The sequence below is a fragment of the Solanum verrucosum genome, unplaced genomic scaffold (genome assembly GCF_900185275.1).
Source record: "Solanum verrucosum unplaced genomic scaffold, falcon-dt-bn FXZP01000228.1, whole genome shotgun sequence".
Lineage (NCBI taxonomy): Eukaryota > Viridiplantae > Streptophyta > Magnoliopsida > Solanales > Solanaceae > Solanum > Solanum verrucosum.
The window spans coordinates 121,424-137,773 of record NW_026020210.1 but is presented as its reverse complement, the minus strand read 5'-3'; positions in this window follow the sequence as shown (position 1 = coordinate 137,773).

Genomic DNA, 16,350 nt, shown 5'->3' with positions numbered 1-16,350 from the left:
GAGAATCGTATCTAACTTCTAAATTGCTTTATTATAGCAAAGATGCCGGTTACGAGGAGTAAAAGTACAGGTAAGCGAGTAGATGTAGATACCCAAGAAGAGACCAACCAACCACCACCTAATCAAGCTGTTCAAAATGAGGCTCAAGATGAGTCTCTATCACAGACTTTCCCGACCCTCCATCTCCAGAAGATCTAATGAAGGAAGCTCCACCTCAAGAACCCACTATTAATGCTACCGAGCAAGATTTGAGAAATGTGGTTCAATTATTGAATCGTATAGTTGATGGCCAAGGTCAAAGGCAAGAAGGCCCAGTTGCGGGTATTGGTGGTACAGATAGGGCAGCTAGCACACGGATATGTGCTTTCCTTAATTTGGACCCTCTATCATTCATAGGGTCAGATCCTAATGAAGATACGCAAGACTTTATTGATCAAATCCAACCAACTTTGGATGCTATGCACGTGAGTGGTAAATAAGCTATTGAGCTAGCAACATATAAATTAAAGGGTGTGGCTATATTACGGTATGAAACTTGGAAGCAATCTAAGAGTACAGATGCACCTCCGACTACTTGGAAATAATTTAAAAAGGCGTTTCTTGATCATTATTTGCCATTGGAGATTCGAGAGTCCCGCGCAGATCAGTTCTTAAATCTTCACCAAGGGGGTATGAGCGTGAGAGAGTACAGTCTCCAATTTAATTCCTTGTCCAGGTATGTTCCTAATGTAATTGCTACTATGGAGGATATAGTTCACCGATATGTGCATAGATTAGATTCGTATCTGGTTAGAGATTGTACTATTGCTTCTTTAAATAAAGACATGGATATAGCAAGGATGCAAGATTTTGCACAGAAATTGGAGGATCAAAAGCAAAGAAGAAGGGTACAAGAGACAGAAAGGGGTCAGTCCAAGAGGCAAGGTCTACCGGGAAGTGTACACCACCCCAAGGTGATTTTAAGCCTCGGTTTTCTAATAGACCAGCTAGGCCGTCATTTCCCTACTCTACACCTAGCGCTCCACCCCAATTTCAATGTCCGAGAGGCAATCAGTTTAGGCAAAAGAGTGAGAGCCAAGGTTCACAGACATTGGGTTATCCAGAGCAGGGCAGTACAAGCCAATCAATGGCTCCTAGATAGCCTTGTAAACAATGTGGGAGGAGTCATTTAGGTATATGTCGTATTGGAACAGATGCATGTTATTAGTGTGGTATGCCAGGGCACCTAATGAGAGATTGCCCTTAAAGGTGCATGGGTGATATAGCACAACCTACTGGATCAGCTGTTGCATCGTCATCATCGTTGCCTCCTTTAGGTAGAGGTCAACAGGTTCCTATAGGTCGTGGTAGAGGGGTTAGAGGAGCAGCTAGTTCTAGCGGAGTCCAAAATTGCACATATGCTATAGAGAATCGACAGAACTTGGAGGCTTCACCTGACATAGTAACAGGTACATTGTTCATCTTTTCACATAATATATATGCGTTAATTGATCCTGGTTCCAAACTATCATATATCACTCCACTAGTTGTTGGAAATCTTAAAAGAACACCAAAATTATTGAATAAACCATTTGAAGTGTCTACACCAACCGGTGAGTCTATTATTGCAAGAAGGGTCTATCATAACTGCATAGTAACTGTTTGTCATAGTGATACATTGGCTGACCTAATTGAACTAGAAATGGTTGAATTTGATGTTATAATGGGTATGGATTGGTTGGCTTCTTGTTATGCCACGGTGAATTGCCGAACTAAGAGAGTGCACTTTCACTTTCCAAACGAGGCAGTCCTTGAATGGGAAGGCAATGTTGCAGCGCCAAGGGTTAAGTTTATTTCTTATTTGAAGGTGAGGAAGATGATATCAAAAGGGTATGTATGTCATCTAGTTAGAGTGAGAGATGTGGAGGCTGAACCACCGACTCTTCAATCTGTTCCGGTAGTGAATGAATTTATTGATGTGTTTCCTGAAGAGCTTCCAGGTTTACCCCAAGAACGAGAAGTAGAGTTTGGTATCAATTTAATTCTAGGAACTCAACCTATCTCTATTCCTTCGTATAGAATGGCCCCGATAGAATTACGTGAATTAAAGGAACAATTAAATGACTTGTTAGAAAAGGGCTTTATAAAGCCTAGTGTGTCCCCATGGGGTGCACCAGTGTTATTTGTACGTAAGAAGGACGGAACGTTGATAATGTGTATCGAATACCGACAATTGAATAAAGTGACAATTATGAATAAATACCCCTCCCCGGAATTGATGATTTGTTTGATCAATTACAAGGTGCCAAGTGTTTTTCAAAAATTGACTTGAGAACAGGTTATCACCAAGTGAGGGTGAAGGAGAAGGATATTCCCAAGACAGCTTTTCAAACACGGTATGGTCATTTCAAATTTCTCATTATGTCATTTTGCCTAACAAATGCACCGGCAATTTTTATGGATTTGATGAATAGGGTGTTCAAGCCATTCTTAGATGTATTTGTGATAGTATTTATAGATGATATCTTGGTGTATTCAAGATCAGAGGAGGACCATGCAAATCACGTACGACAGGTATTACAAGTTCTTCGTGATCGGCGATTGTATGCCAAGTTCTCCAAATGTGAATTTTGGCTAAAATCAGTGGTGTTCTTGGGTCATATTGTATCTGATGAAGAAATAAGGGTTGATTCACAAAAGATAGAGGCCGTGAAAGATTTGCCAAGACCAACAACACCCACAGAGGTTCGTAGCTTCCTAGGGTTGGCAGGTTATTATAGAAGGTTCGTTGAAGGATTTTCTTCTATTTCTAGACCTTTAACTAAGCTAACACACAAGGCAGCTAAGTTTTAGTGGAATGATGTATGTGAAAGAAGCTTACAAGAGTTGAAAAGTAGGCTAACTTCTAGACCTGTATTAGTACTTCCGGAAGGCACATAGGGGTATACAGTATATTGTGATACTTCAGGGGTTGGTTTATGAAGTGTACTCACACAGCATGGTAAAGTAATAGCTTATGCCTCAAGACAACTGCGGCCACATGATAGAAACTACCCAACACATGATCTTGAACTAGCAGCGGTTGTTTTTGCTTTAAAGATATGGCGTCACTATTTATATGGGGTTCACATTGACATATATACAAACCATAAAAGTTTGCAATACATCTTCAAGCAGAAGGATCTGAATTTGAGGCAGCGAAGATGGTTAGAGTTAATAAAAGATTATGACGTTGATATACTACGCCATCCAGGGAAAGCAAATGTAGTAGCCGATGCTCTCAGTCGAAAGACAATATCAAGTATTAATGAGCAGACCGTGGAAAAAGAAGAGATGGTGAAGGATCTACGTCAACTAGTTAGTTTGGGAGTTCGTCTTCTTGAAACCCCAAAAGAAGGAATTGTAGTGCATAATGCGGCAGAATCTTCATTAGTAGTTGAGGTGAAAGAGAAGCAATTCAAAGATCTTACTCTACACCGACTCAAGGAGAAGGTAAATCAAGGTACAACAAAGGGATTTGAGCTTACACAAGATGAAGTACTTTGTTGTCAAAACAGATTGTGTGTACCTAATGTTAATGGGCTAAGAAGGAGGATAATGACAGAAGCACATCATTCAAGATATATATTCCATCCATCTGGGATCAACTAAAATGTACCATGACTTGAAAAGACTATATTGGTGGAGGGAGATGAAGAAGGACATTGCAGAATGGCTCAATGTCCAAACTGCCAGTAAGTCAAAGTAGAGCACCAAAAGCCAGGAGGTTATATGCAGTGTATGGAGCTTCCAACCTGGAAGTGGGAATGGATCAACATGGATTTTGTCACTGGTTTGCCTCGCTCGTTTTGTAATTTTGACTCCATATGGGTAATAGTTGATAAACTCACCAAGTCAGCACAATTCTTCCCAATTAAGACTGATTATACAGCTGAAGAGTATGCAAGGTTACATATAAAAGAGATAGTTCAGCTACACGGGGTTCCAATATCTATTATATCTGATCGAGGAGCTCAATTCACTGCAAAGTTTTGGAAATCATTCCAAAAGAGTTTGGGAACACAAGTAAATTTAAGTACAACCTTCCACCCTCAAACGGATGGTCAAGAAGAACGCACAATCCAAACACTTGAGGATATGCTTCGAGCTTGTGTCTTAGACTTCAAAGGTAGCTGAGATGATCATTTGCCATTTATTGAGTTTGCCTACAATAATAGTTATCATTCTAGTATCAAAATGGCACCTTATGAAGTTTTATATGGAAGGAAGTGCGGATCACTAATTGGCTGGTTTGAAGTTGGCGAAACTGCTTTATTTGGACCAGACCTTGTACTTCAAGCTATGGAAAAAGTTAAGGTAATACAACAACGGCTAACAACAGCTCAAAGCCGACACAAATCATATGCAGATGTTAGAAGAAGAGGATTAAAGTTTTCTATAGTAGATTGGGTGTTCCTGAAAGTATCGCCAATGAAAGGGGTAATGAGATTTGGTAAAAAGGGAAAGTTAAGTCCACACTACATAGGGCCATATAAGATTATTCAAGAGTTGGCCAAGTTGCATATGAGTTAGAGCTACCTCAAGAGTTTTCAGCAGTTCATTTGGTGTTTCATGTTTCAATGTTTCGGAAGTGCGTAGGTGACCCATCCTATATCACTCCTATTGAAGATGTACAAGTTACAGGGGATCTCACCTATGAAGAAGTACCTATTGCTATTCTGGATTGTCAGGTTAAAAAGCTAAGGAATAAAGAAATGGCTGCAGTAAAGGTGCTTTGGAGAAACCAACAAGTAGAAGATGTAGCGTGGGAAGCTGAGGAAGCGATTAAATCCAAGTACCCTTATTTATTTGAACCTAAAGGGGAAGTCCAAGGTGCAGAATGGGGGCATTAATAGGTACGCATGAAAGGGTATTTTTTTATGTGGTTAATAGTTGATTTAAACTAAGGTTTGAACTTATTTAAGCTATCTGATTATGCTAGCATTCGAGGACGAATGTTCCTAAGGGGGGGATGATGTAACACCCCGTATTTTACGTGTACAAGTTCTACACATATGGAACTTGATTTAGCTTGGTGATATAAGTAATGAACTTGATTTCCTAGATGAATGGTGACAATACAGAAGCTATAAGGGTAACTCTCATACATTGCAATATTGCACGATCGAGTGAACGTTAAATTTTAAAAGTATTTAAATTTTGGATCGAAGGGCTATATGTAAGTCTAAAAGTTAAGGTGATCAAGTGTTTATAAGTTTTCAGTTAAACTAAGGAGATTATGCTCGGAAAACGAATAAAAGAATTGAGGTGCTTGTTGGACTTTATAAAGCTAGCAGGTGTCACCTACTTGCGTAGCTCAAATGGGCTAGGTAGATCGGGAAGATTAGTTCATGCATTAGTGGGATCACTTGATGCCCAAATTAAATAAAAAGGAAAAAGGAATGGGGATGAGCCCTTACACCAATCTGTCCAAGTCCAACTACTTGAGCCTAATAAAGATTAAGGCCCAAATTAAGGGTATAATTCTTCCCTATGGCTTAATATTAAAAAGGGGAAAGATTGCAGCCCAAGATGAGTACATAAAGTGCCCATTTTGTGTATATATAATTCCAAGCAGATGCATCACCTACTTAGACCACTTTGACAAATTAGTGGCTGATAGTAAAACTTAAGAGGTGGGGAAAAATAAGACCTTTATAATCCCCAAGTTGCTGGCCATTTCCTCACTTTTAAGAATAGATAAAAAAAATCAGATTTCTCTCTAAGCTTTTCCTCCCTCTTTCAAAGCATAGCAGCAGCCACAAGTTTCCTAAGGTTCTTGGATAAACCCAAGCCCTTGCAAGGGAAGCTCAAGTTATTGAAGAGTTAAAGTTAAAAGAAAACGAGTTATAAGAATTAAGGTAAAGTGACTGCCCTATCTTTGTCTTCTTTAAACACGAGTCCAAGTATGATATTCTAAGTATATTGTTGATAAGAACTCATGGGATGATGATGCGAAACTATGGTTTAACGTTCTCTATTGTATGTTGGATTGTTAGGACTGTTTTGGGACAAATTGATGTTTAAAGATATTGGGGACAACTTGGTTGATGTCTGGAAAAGGTGTAAATTGTTGATATTGAAATATAGCTGTGTAGTGTACAAATGCAATAAAAGAAGGCGGGGATTGAAAGAACACCCTTAGCTTGGTAATGACGGGTTTGCTGCCCGAGCATTATTGTTGAGTGAGATTGGACTACATAAGCATGTTTAGTAACTACTAATACTAGTTTATCACCTACCCTATTGTAGATAAGTATTTGAAAAGAAAGGAAGGTACTTTAAGGTAACTACAAGGTGGTACAGCAAGGTATGTAAGGCTTTTCGATTTCCTACTAATTGACATGAAATCTAGACTCGTCCTCGACACATAGAGGCAGCCTACCAGCTCCAACACGACTTATGACCTTGTTCTCACTCTTTAACATGTCTGCACGTTCCAATACATGTTCATTGTCAAATTTGTACATATACATTGAATACCCTGTATGAGTTCTCCTTTTTAACTAAATAAGGTCCATATATTATTTCAGCTTCTATGCATTTTATTAATTGTGTAACTACTCTCTATGATGTTGTTCCTGCATTATATGATTATTATACGTCACTTGGTAACTACATAGTCCCACAACTCAAAATGCTATGATCACCAAAAGAATCATCTCAAATGTTAATGGAAATATATTAAATGAATCTGCTTATTGATGGGTGGTATCCCAGGGGTGGAAGAATCACCTAGCTTGGGTCGATCCCAATATTACGGGTGGTATCCCAGGGGTTAATTGAAAGCCTAGCATGGGTCGATCTCGATTTATATGTCTACCACTAATCAGCTGGTCATTTGTATTATATGTTGTGCACAGAGTGTAAAGTAAAGAATGATAAATTAAAGAAAAGAATGTAAAGTACCTCATTCCATAATATTAGAAAAGGTGGTCTTGTATCCTTACATTGGTATATGATTTCATTTGAGTTCTGCGGAAATGGGCGTTAAGAAAATGGAGTAAGTGTACCTGAAGGTTCCACAACTCATTACAGAGGTCCTTATAAAATGTTTTGATAAAAATTTTGGATGCTCCGACGCCAGAATAATGGGGTAATACACACGAAAAATCAAGGAATTTTGGCGATTCTTAAAAAAGGCTTGTAAATGCGGAAATGGGGGTTAAAAAATGGCGTGAGTATGCGTGAAGGTTCCCCAACTCATTACAGGGGTCCTCATAAAAAAATTTGAGAAAATTTTTTTGGATGCTCCGGACGCCAGATCCATGGGCTAAAACACACGAAAAATCAAGAAATTTGAGGGAATCTTAAAAAGGGCTTGTAAATACGAAAATGGGTATTAAAAGTGGTGTGAGTATAAGTGAGGGTTCCCCAACTCATTACGAAGGTTCTCATAATTTTTTTGAGAATTTTTTTTGGATGCTCCAAACGCTAGATCCATGGGCTAAAACACATGAAAAATCAGGAAATTCGAGAGATTCTTAAAAAAGGGCTTGTAAATGCAGAAATTGACACGTTAAAAAATTGTGTAGTGTACGTGAAAGTTCTCCAATTCATTACAGAGGTCCTCATAAAGTTTTTTGAGAAAACAATTATGGATGCTCCAAGCGCCAGATCTATGGGCTAAAAACACATGAAAAATTGAGAAATTCAAGGAATTCTTAAAAAAGGGCTTGTAAATGCGGAGATGCGCTTTAAAAATGGCGTGATTATACGTGAGAGTTCCCCAACTCATTACAAAGGTCCTCATAATATTTTTTGAGAAAACTGTTTTTGGTGGTTCGGTTGCAAATCCATGGCTAATATACACAAAAAGTAGGGAAATTTGGGTGATTCTTAAAAAAGAACTTGTAAATGCGGAAATGGACATTAAAAGAATGGTGTGAGTATACGTGAAAATTCCCCAACTAATTATAGAGGTGCTCATAAAGTTTTTTGAGAAAAAAAATTTGGGTGCTCCGTGCGTCAGATCCATGGGCTAATACACACGAAAAATTACAGAATTTGGGCGATTCTTAAAAAAGGGCTTGTAAATGCCTAATGGGGGGTTAAAAAAATGATGTGAGTATACTCGAAGGTTCACCAACTCATTACAGAGGTAATCATAAAGTTTTTTTGAGAAATTATATCTGTGCTCCGGACACTAGCTCCATGGGCTAATACATACAAAAAATTGAGAAACTTGGGCGATTCATAAAAAAGGACTTGTAAATGCGAAAATGGACGTTAAAGGAATGATGTGACTATACGTGAAGATCTCCAACTCATTAAGGAGATCATCATAAATTATTTTGAGAAATTTTTTTTGGGTGCTCCAGGCACCTTATCCATGTGGTATGACACATAAAAAATCAGAGAATTTTGGTGATTCTTAAAAAGATCTTGTAAATACGGAAATGGGCATAAAACAATGGTGTGAGTGTACATGAAGGTTCCCAAACTAATTACAGAGGTCTTGATAATGTTTTTTGAGAAATAAATTTTGGCTTCTCCGGGCGTCAGATCCATGGGCTAAATACACACAAAAAATTGAGAAATTCAGGCAATTCTTAAAAAAGGTCTTGTAAATACGCAAATGGATGTTAAAAAATGATGTGAGTATACGTAAAGGTTGTCCAACTTATTGTGTAAGTCCTCATAAGGTTTTTTGAGAAAAAAGTTTTGGGTGCTCCCGGCGCCAGATCCATGGGCTAATACTAGGGGTGTTCACAGTTTGGATAAAAACCGATCCAAACCAAAAAATGGAACCAAACCGATTAAATAAATCAATTTTTATTTGGGTTAGGTGTGGTTCGGTTTTAGATTTTTAAAAACCGATAGTATATGGGTTGGTTATGGTTTTGTTCGAAAAAAATCGAAGAAATAACCAAACCGAACCGACAAATTATATACATATATATTATTAATATACATACATAATATATTATTTTTATAAACAATTTTAAAGATCTTATATGTGTTTTCATCAAAATTTATTTATAATTTACTTATGAAGGAAAAACTGCCCAAGGTGAGGATATTTATCTTATTGGTTTTATATATATAAGTGTGTCTATGATAATTCTTTATAAGATTGAAAATATCACGTTCTCTTTCTTCTAGACCAAAATAATGAATTTTGAAGCTTTAGTCAGAGTAAATTCAATAATTGAAAGTGTAGTGTCAGTCATTCTAACTATTTTATTTTAGATGGATTGTTGTCACTTTTTTAATGTTTTGAATGAATTATTTCTTTTATTTTTGTCTATGGTTAATAACCGAATAACCAAACCAAACCAAACCAAACCAAAACCGATAACGACCGAACCGATAAATATATACTATATTTGGTTTAGTTTGGTTTTGACCAATAACCGATCCAAATCGACCCGTGAACACCTCTAGCTAATACACACAAAAAATTAGGGAATTTGGGTGATTCTTAAAAATGGGCTTGTAAATGCGGAAATTGGTGTTAAAAGAATGGTGTGAATATACGTTAAGGTTCCCAACTCATTATGGAGGTCCTCGTAAAGTTTCTTGAGAAAAAAATGTGGGTGCTCTAGGCGCCAGATCTATAAGCTAATACCACGAAAAATCAGAGAATTTGGTGATTCTTGAAAGGGTTTGTAAATGCGGAAATGAACGTTAAACAGATAGTTTAAGTATACGTGAAGGTTCCCGAACTCATTAAAGAAGCCCTCATAAAGTTTTTTGAGAAAAAAAATTTGGGTTCTCCGGACGCTAGATCAATGGACTAATATACACACGAAAAATTGAAGAATTCGGGCAATTCTTAAAAAATGGCTTATAACTACGAAAATGTGTGATAAAAATGGTGTGAGTATACATGAAGGTTCCCCAACTCATTTCGGAGGTCCTAATAAAGTTTTTTGAGAAAAATATTTTGGGTGCTCCAGGCGTCAGATCCACGAGCTAATACACACGAAAAATCGGGGAATTTGGGTTATTCTTAAAAATGGGATTGTAAATGCAGAAATTGGCGTTAAAAAATGGTGAGTATACTTGAAGGTTCCCAACTCATTACGGAGGTCCTCATAAAGTTTTTTGAGAAAAAAAATTTGGGTGCTCCGGGCGTCAGATCCATTGGCTAATACACATAAAATAGGGGAATTTAGGCGATTCTTAAAAAAGGGCTTGCAAATACGAAAATGGGCGTTAAAAGAATGGTGCGAATATACGTGAAGGTTCCTCAACTCATTACAGAGGTACTTATTAAGTATTTCTAAAAAATATTTTTGGTGCTTCGGGCACCAATCCATAGGCTAATAAACACGAAAAATATGAGAATTTGGGCGATTCTTAGAAAAAGGTTTGTAAACGCAGAAATGTGCGTTGAAAAAATGGTGTAAGTATATTTGTAGGTTCCCCAACTCATTACAGAGGTCCTCGTAACGTTTTTTTAGAAAATAATTTTGGGTGCTCCAGGCGCAAGATCAATGAACTAATACACACGAAAAATCAGAGAATTTGGGTGATTATTAAAAAGGGCTTGTAAATGCGGAAATGAGAGTTAAAATAAATGATGCGAGTATACGTGTAGGTTCCCCATTTCATTACAGAGGTCCTCATAATGATTTTTGAGAAAAAAAATTGGTTGCTCCGGGTGCCAGAACCATGGGCTAATAATACACACGAAAAATCATAAAATTCGGGCAATTCTTTAAAAAAGATTTGTAAATACGGAAATGGGCGTTAAAAATGGTGTGAGTATACGTGAAGGTTTTCCAACTCATTATGGAGGTCCTCATAAAGTTTTTTGAGATAAAAAATTTGGGTGCTCCGGGCGCCATATCCATGGGCTAATACACACGAAAAATCGAGGAATTTGGGTGATTCTAAAAAAAAGGGCTTGTAAATGCGGAAATGTATGTTAAAAGAATTGTGTGAGTATACATGAAGGTTCCCCAACTCATTATAGAGGTCCTCATAAAGATTTTTTAGAAAAAAATTTGTGTGCTCCAGGCGCCAGATCTATAGGCTTGTAAGTGAGGAAATGGGTGTTTAAAAATGGTGTGAGTATATGTGAAGGTTTTCCAACTCATTATAAAGGTCATCATAAAGTTTTTTGAGAAAAAACATTTTGGGTGCTCAGGGCGCCAAATCCAATGACTAATACAAATGAAAAATTAGGGAATTTAGACGATTCTTAAAAAAGGGCGTGTAAATGCGAAAATGGGGGTTAAAAATGGTGTTAGTATACGTTAAGGTTCCCCAACTCATTATGGAGGTCCTCATAAAGTTTGTTGAGAAAACAAAGTTGGGTGCTTCGGGCGCCAGATCCATGGGCTAATACACACAAAAATAAGGGAATTTGGGTGATTCTTCAAAAAGGGCTTCTAAATGCAGAAATGGGCGTTAAAAGAATGGTGCGAGTATACGTGAAGGTTCCCTAATTCATTACAGAGGTCCAAATAAAATATTTTGAGAAAAAAAAATTCGGGTACCAGATTCATGTGCTTATAAACACAAAAATCGGAGAATTTGGGAGATTCTTAAAGAAGGGCTTTGTCACGACCCGGGGTTACCCCCTAGAAGTAACATGACATACTTGACCCTGTAGGGGTCTCATACAAGCCCTTAGCATAACCATAACATAAGATAATAGAAAAGTAGGAAAAATTTAAAACTTTTACAATCGAAGTCATTTTCATAAATTGCAAGCGGAAGTCTTTACTAAACCTTTGTCTCAAACCATCTATTAAACCCTTGAATACAACCCTTGGGACGCAGCCCATACAAAGTCTAAAACATAAAGAAATTACATAAAGGAAACATGGGTTTGTCCTTGAAGTTAGGAGGACTCACCAATTCTTCAACTCTTCTAGCACCTTAGCAATCTAGCCTCCAAAGCAACTCAATCTCCGAAACCCTACATTTGATTAGAATGTAGGAAATAGGCGTTAGTACAAAATGTGCCACGTATGAAATCTAGCACAACATCATAAGAGCATCTCAAAATGGTTGGTCAACATAAGACATAAGCATAAGAGATAATAACATGTTCATAAGCATAATCATCATAGTCATGCCATAATCATCATAGTCATAGCATAATATCCAACATAAGCATCATATAAACATAAGTCAACATAAGACATAGTTAAGGAGCATAAGAGATACATCATGTTCATGGCATAGTCTTTACTTAGACTTTCATGGTCACACACATCAACCTTAGGTCTTTCATATTACAAGAGAACTACTTCACAAGCCACCTCCAAGTATACCTGTGCAAGGCAAAGTTCGCATCCCATACTACTATCCAAGCTAAGTACTTCTCTGAACTTTAGGGGCTGGCGCCCCACGCCACTCAGAGGGCCAGGGTCGCCTGCTCCCACCCGTTCTTCATCGTTTTATCCGTTTGAGTTCTTTTAAAGGGTACCTTTACTACCCTTTGATTCTAAAAACTCTAAACTAATTCTAAACACCTAGAAATCATTCATAACATGATCATAACCTTGAATTCATAATTCAAATTTAAGGTAGAGTTAAGATTTAAGTTTTGAGAATTCTTTTGAACATTCTAAGAAAGTCCCTTTGAGTTCTTTTGAGGAGTCTTCTACAACTTATAGTAACTTGTTTCAAGACTCGAGCAAGTGAGTATGAGGATGAGGAGAATGTATTCATGAGTCTACTTTTTCATCATGAGATCCTTCATATCATGAACCATAACTCTTGAATTCATAATTCACATTCAAGAGAGAGTTAAGAGTAGAGTTCAAGAAAGCCTTTGAGTTCAATTGTGAATCTTTGAGATCCATCATAGATTTGAGTTATGTTTTGAGTAAGTAAGTATGAGAATGAAAATAGTCGAATACATGAGTTCTTTATTGATGTTTTGAACCTTGAGTCGAGTCGTTCATGCCTATAACTTTCGTATGAACTCCATCAATTGAGTACCTTTGAGAGGAGTAGTATCTTAAAGTTCTAAGTCTTGAGTTTTGAGTTCCTAATCCCATACGAGATTATAGTTCTAATCATGGGACTATTACATGTTACCCATGAAGTCCTTGAGTTGAATTGTTCATGCTCATAATTCCGCATAAACCCTATAAGTCGAACAATCTTGAGATGAGAAATATCTTCGAGTTCCTGAGTTGAGTAGTTCATGATCATAATTTTGTATGAACCCTCTGAGTTGAGCATTCTTGAAATGAGTAGTATCATTGAAGTTCTTGAGTTCCAAGTATTGATTTATATCTATGGTTATTGAAACCTTGCATTGAGTCGTTCATGTCCATAATTCGGCATGAACTCTATTTTAAGAAATCTTTTTACAAATTATTTTAAAACTTGTTTTAAAGACTTGAGCACTGAGTTGAGAAAGAGTAGAGTTTAGTTCATTTTCTTTTGATATGGAAACTAAGTATTCCCAAGAGTAAATGTTTTTACATTTAAGATGAGAGGAAATTGAGATTTTCGAAAGGGTTTTGAGCAGTTTGACTACTATCTCTTTTAAGAAAAATATGGGTTTTGAGAAAGAGTTTCTAAAACATGATTAGTATGACAATCGAGTATGTCATCAATGTTTAAGAAGTATAGTATCTAGATATACCATCAATGTTTATGCAGTATGACCTCCCGAGTCATCAATGATCATATTAAAATATGACTCTGATATGTTTTTTTAGAAAGAGTTTTCAAGAGTTGTTACCTCTTTTAAGAGGGTAGTTTGAGCAATTATCTCAAACTAGAGAAAGAGTTAAGTTGTTAAACATATGAGCTAAGTATATTTTGAGAGTAGTATTGAGCACCGATATGGGGACGCGAGTTCATAATAACTCAAGTCTCCATAAACCATGTAGCCATCATGGCTAGAAATGATCATACATTTTAGATGACTCCTTAGTACTTTTGTCACGCCCAAAATCCCATTAAGGCGAACCGGCACCCGTTGCCGAGAAGGCTCAGGAGAACCAACTTGTAATCATGCTCTATCTATGAACATTTAAAGGTGCTGCCATAGTGGATAACATGTTTTCATGAAAGTAGATAGTATTAACAAGCCAAAAGAAAGTGCACATGACTTGGCCGTTGGGACCATGATGTCTAAGACACGGGGCACAACCACACTTCACTATACATAGTCTACAAAGCCTCTAAATGATAAAACATTATGGGGTTAAGGTCGGGACAAGCCCTGCCTTACACTTAGCTACTATATAATACAGAAATACATGTTATAGACTCGGAAAGCCCCGAATCAACCTGGAGCTCACCAATAGCCGGTTAAGGTCGGGACAAGCCCCGCCTTACACTCAACTACTATGCAATACCAAAATACATGTTATAGACTCAAAAAGCCCCGAATCAACCTGGAGCTAACCAATAGCCACTGGATGTCCTGTTCTCCTACTGGGGAGATCTACTAGCTCATGTACCTGCAACATGAATTACATGTCCCCCAAGAGAGACGTCAGTACGGGAGAATGTACTGAGTATGTAAGGCATAAAGTACTGTATGTGAAATATTTACAAGATTTTTTTTAAGAATCGCTCAAATTTCTCGATTTTTCATCTATATTAGCCCATTGATATGGCGCCCAGAGCACACAAAATTGTTTTTCTCAAAAAACTTTATGAGGACCTCTGTAATGAGTTGGTGAACCTTCGCGTATACTCACGCCTTTTTTTAACGTTTATTTCTGCATTTACAAGCCCTTTTTTGAGAATCGCTCAATTTTTTTGATTTTTCGTGTGTATTAACCCATGTATCAGGCACCCAGAGCACCCAAATGTTTTTTTTCAAAAAACTTTATGAGGACCTCCGTAATAATTTGGGGAACCTTCAGGTATACTCACACCATTCTTTTAACGCCTATTTAATAATTTGGGGAACCTTCAGGTATACTTATACCATTCTTTTAACTCCTATTTCCGGATTTACAAACACTTTTTTAAGAATCGCCCAAATTTCCCTATTTTCGTGTGTATTAGCCCATTGATCTGGCGCCCGAAGCGCCCAAAATTATCTTATCAGGACCTTCATAATGAGTTGGGGAACCTTTATGTATAATCACACCTTTTGTTTAACGCCCATTTCTGCATTTACAAGCCCTTCTTTAAGAATCGCTCAAATTTCCAACTTTTCGTGTGTCTTATCCCATGGATCTTGCGCCCGAACCACCCAATTTTTTTTCTCAAAAAGATTTATGAGGACTTTCATAATGAGTTGAGGAACCCTCACATATACTCACACCATTTTATTAGCACCCATTTCCGCATTTACAACCTTTTTTTAAGAATCGCCCGAATTGTCTGACTTTTCGTGTGTATTATTCCATGGTTCTGGCGCTTAAAGCATTTAATTTTTTTTCCCAAAAAACTTTATGAGGACCTGTCACGACCCAAGTGTACACCCTAGATGTAACAAGACATACAAACCCCGAGAGGCCTCATAAAAGCCCCTTATCATAGCATAACATAAGATAATAGAAATGATGCGGACATTTTAAAACTTTTACCATACAATCGAAGTTTTTTATAAAACCAAGCGGAAGTCTATAACACTATGTCTCAAACCATCTAAAATAACTTGAATAAATCTTTGGAACGCAGCCCATACTAAAGTCTAAAACATAAAGGAAAGACATAAAAGAAAGGTGATCACATCCTCGATGCTATGATAACTCACCAAGTCTTCAACTCCTTGATCTACTAGAAACCTAGCCACGGGAATGGAACTCAATATCGCCGGACCCTACATTTGATAAGAATGTAGGCAAGAATATGCGTTAGTAAAAAAATGTACTAAATATGACAGCTAGCATAACATCATAAGAGCATAACATAAGGGTTAGTCAACATAAGACATAATCATAAGAGATACTTCATAAAACATACACTATAAGCATAAGAGACAACAACATAGCCATAGGCATAATCTCCAACATAGGCACAATATAAGCATTAGTCAACCCTTAGTCCTTCATACCATAAAAGGAACACTTCATAAGTAACTCCAAGTCATAGTTGTGCAGCGTATGGATAAGACCCCATAATCTCACTCATACTAAGTACCGCCTTAGGCCATCATACATACTCATCATCTTTTAATCTCATCCTTAACTTACTCCTCATAGACAAGGGAATATCTCACATTTAGTCAATCATAACAAGGAAGGCAATTATAGCACAATCCAATCTAAACATACATAATATAAGAGAAACACTTCCTGGGTAACCTTAAGTCATACTTGTGCAATGCATGGATAAGACACCATAATCCCACCCATGCTAAGTACCACTTTAGGTCATCACTATCATACTTCTTGGTTGGAGATTAGTCCCTATTTTTAACACTTTGGAACACTATGAGATACTCCC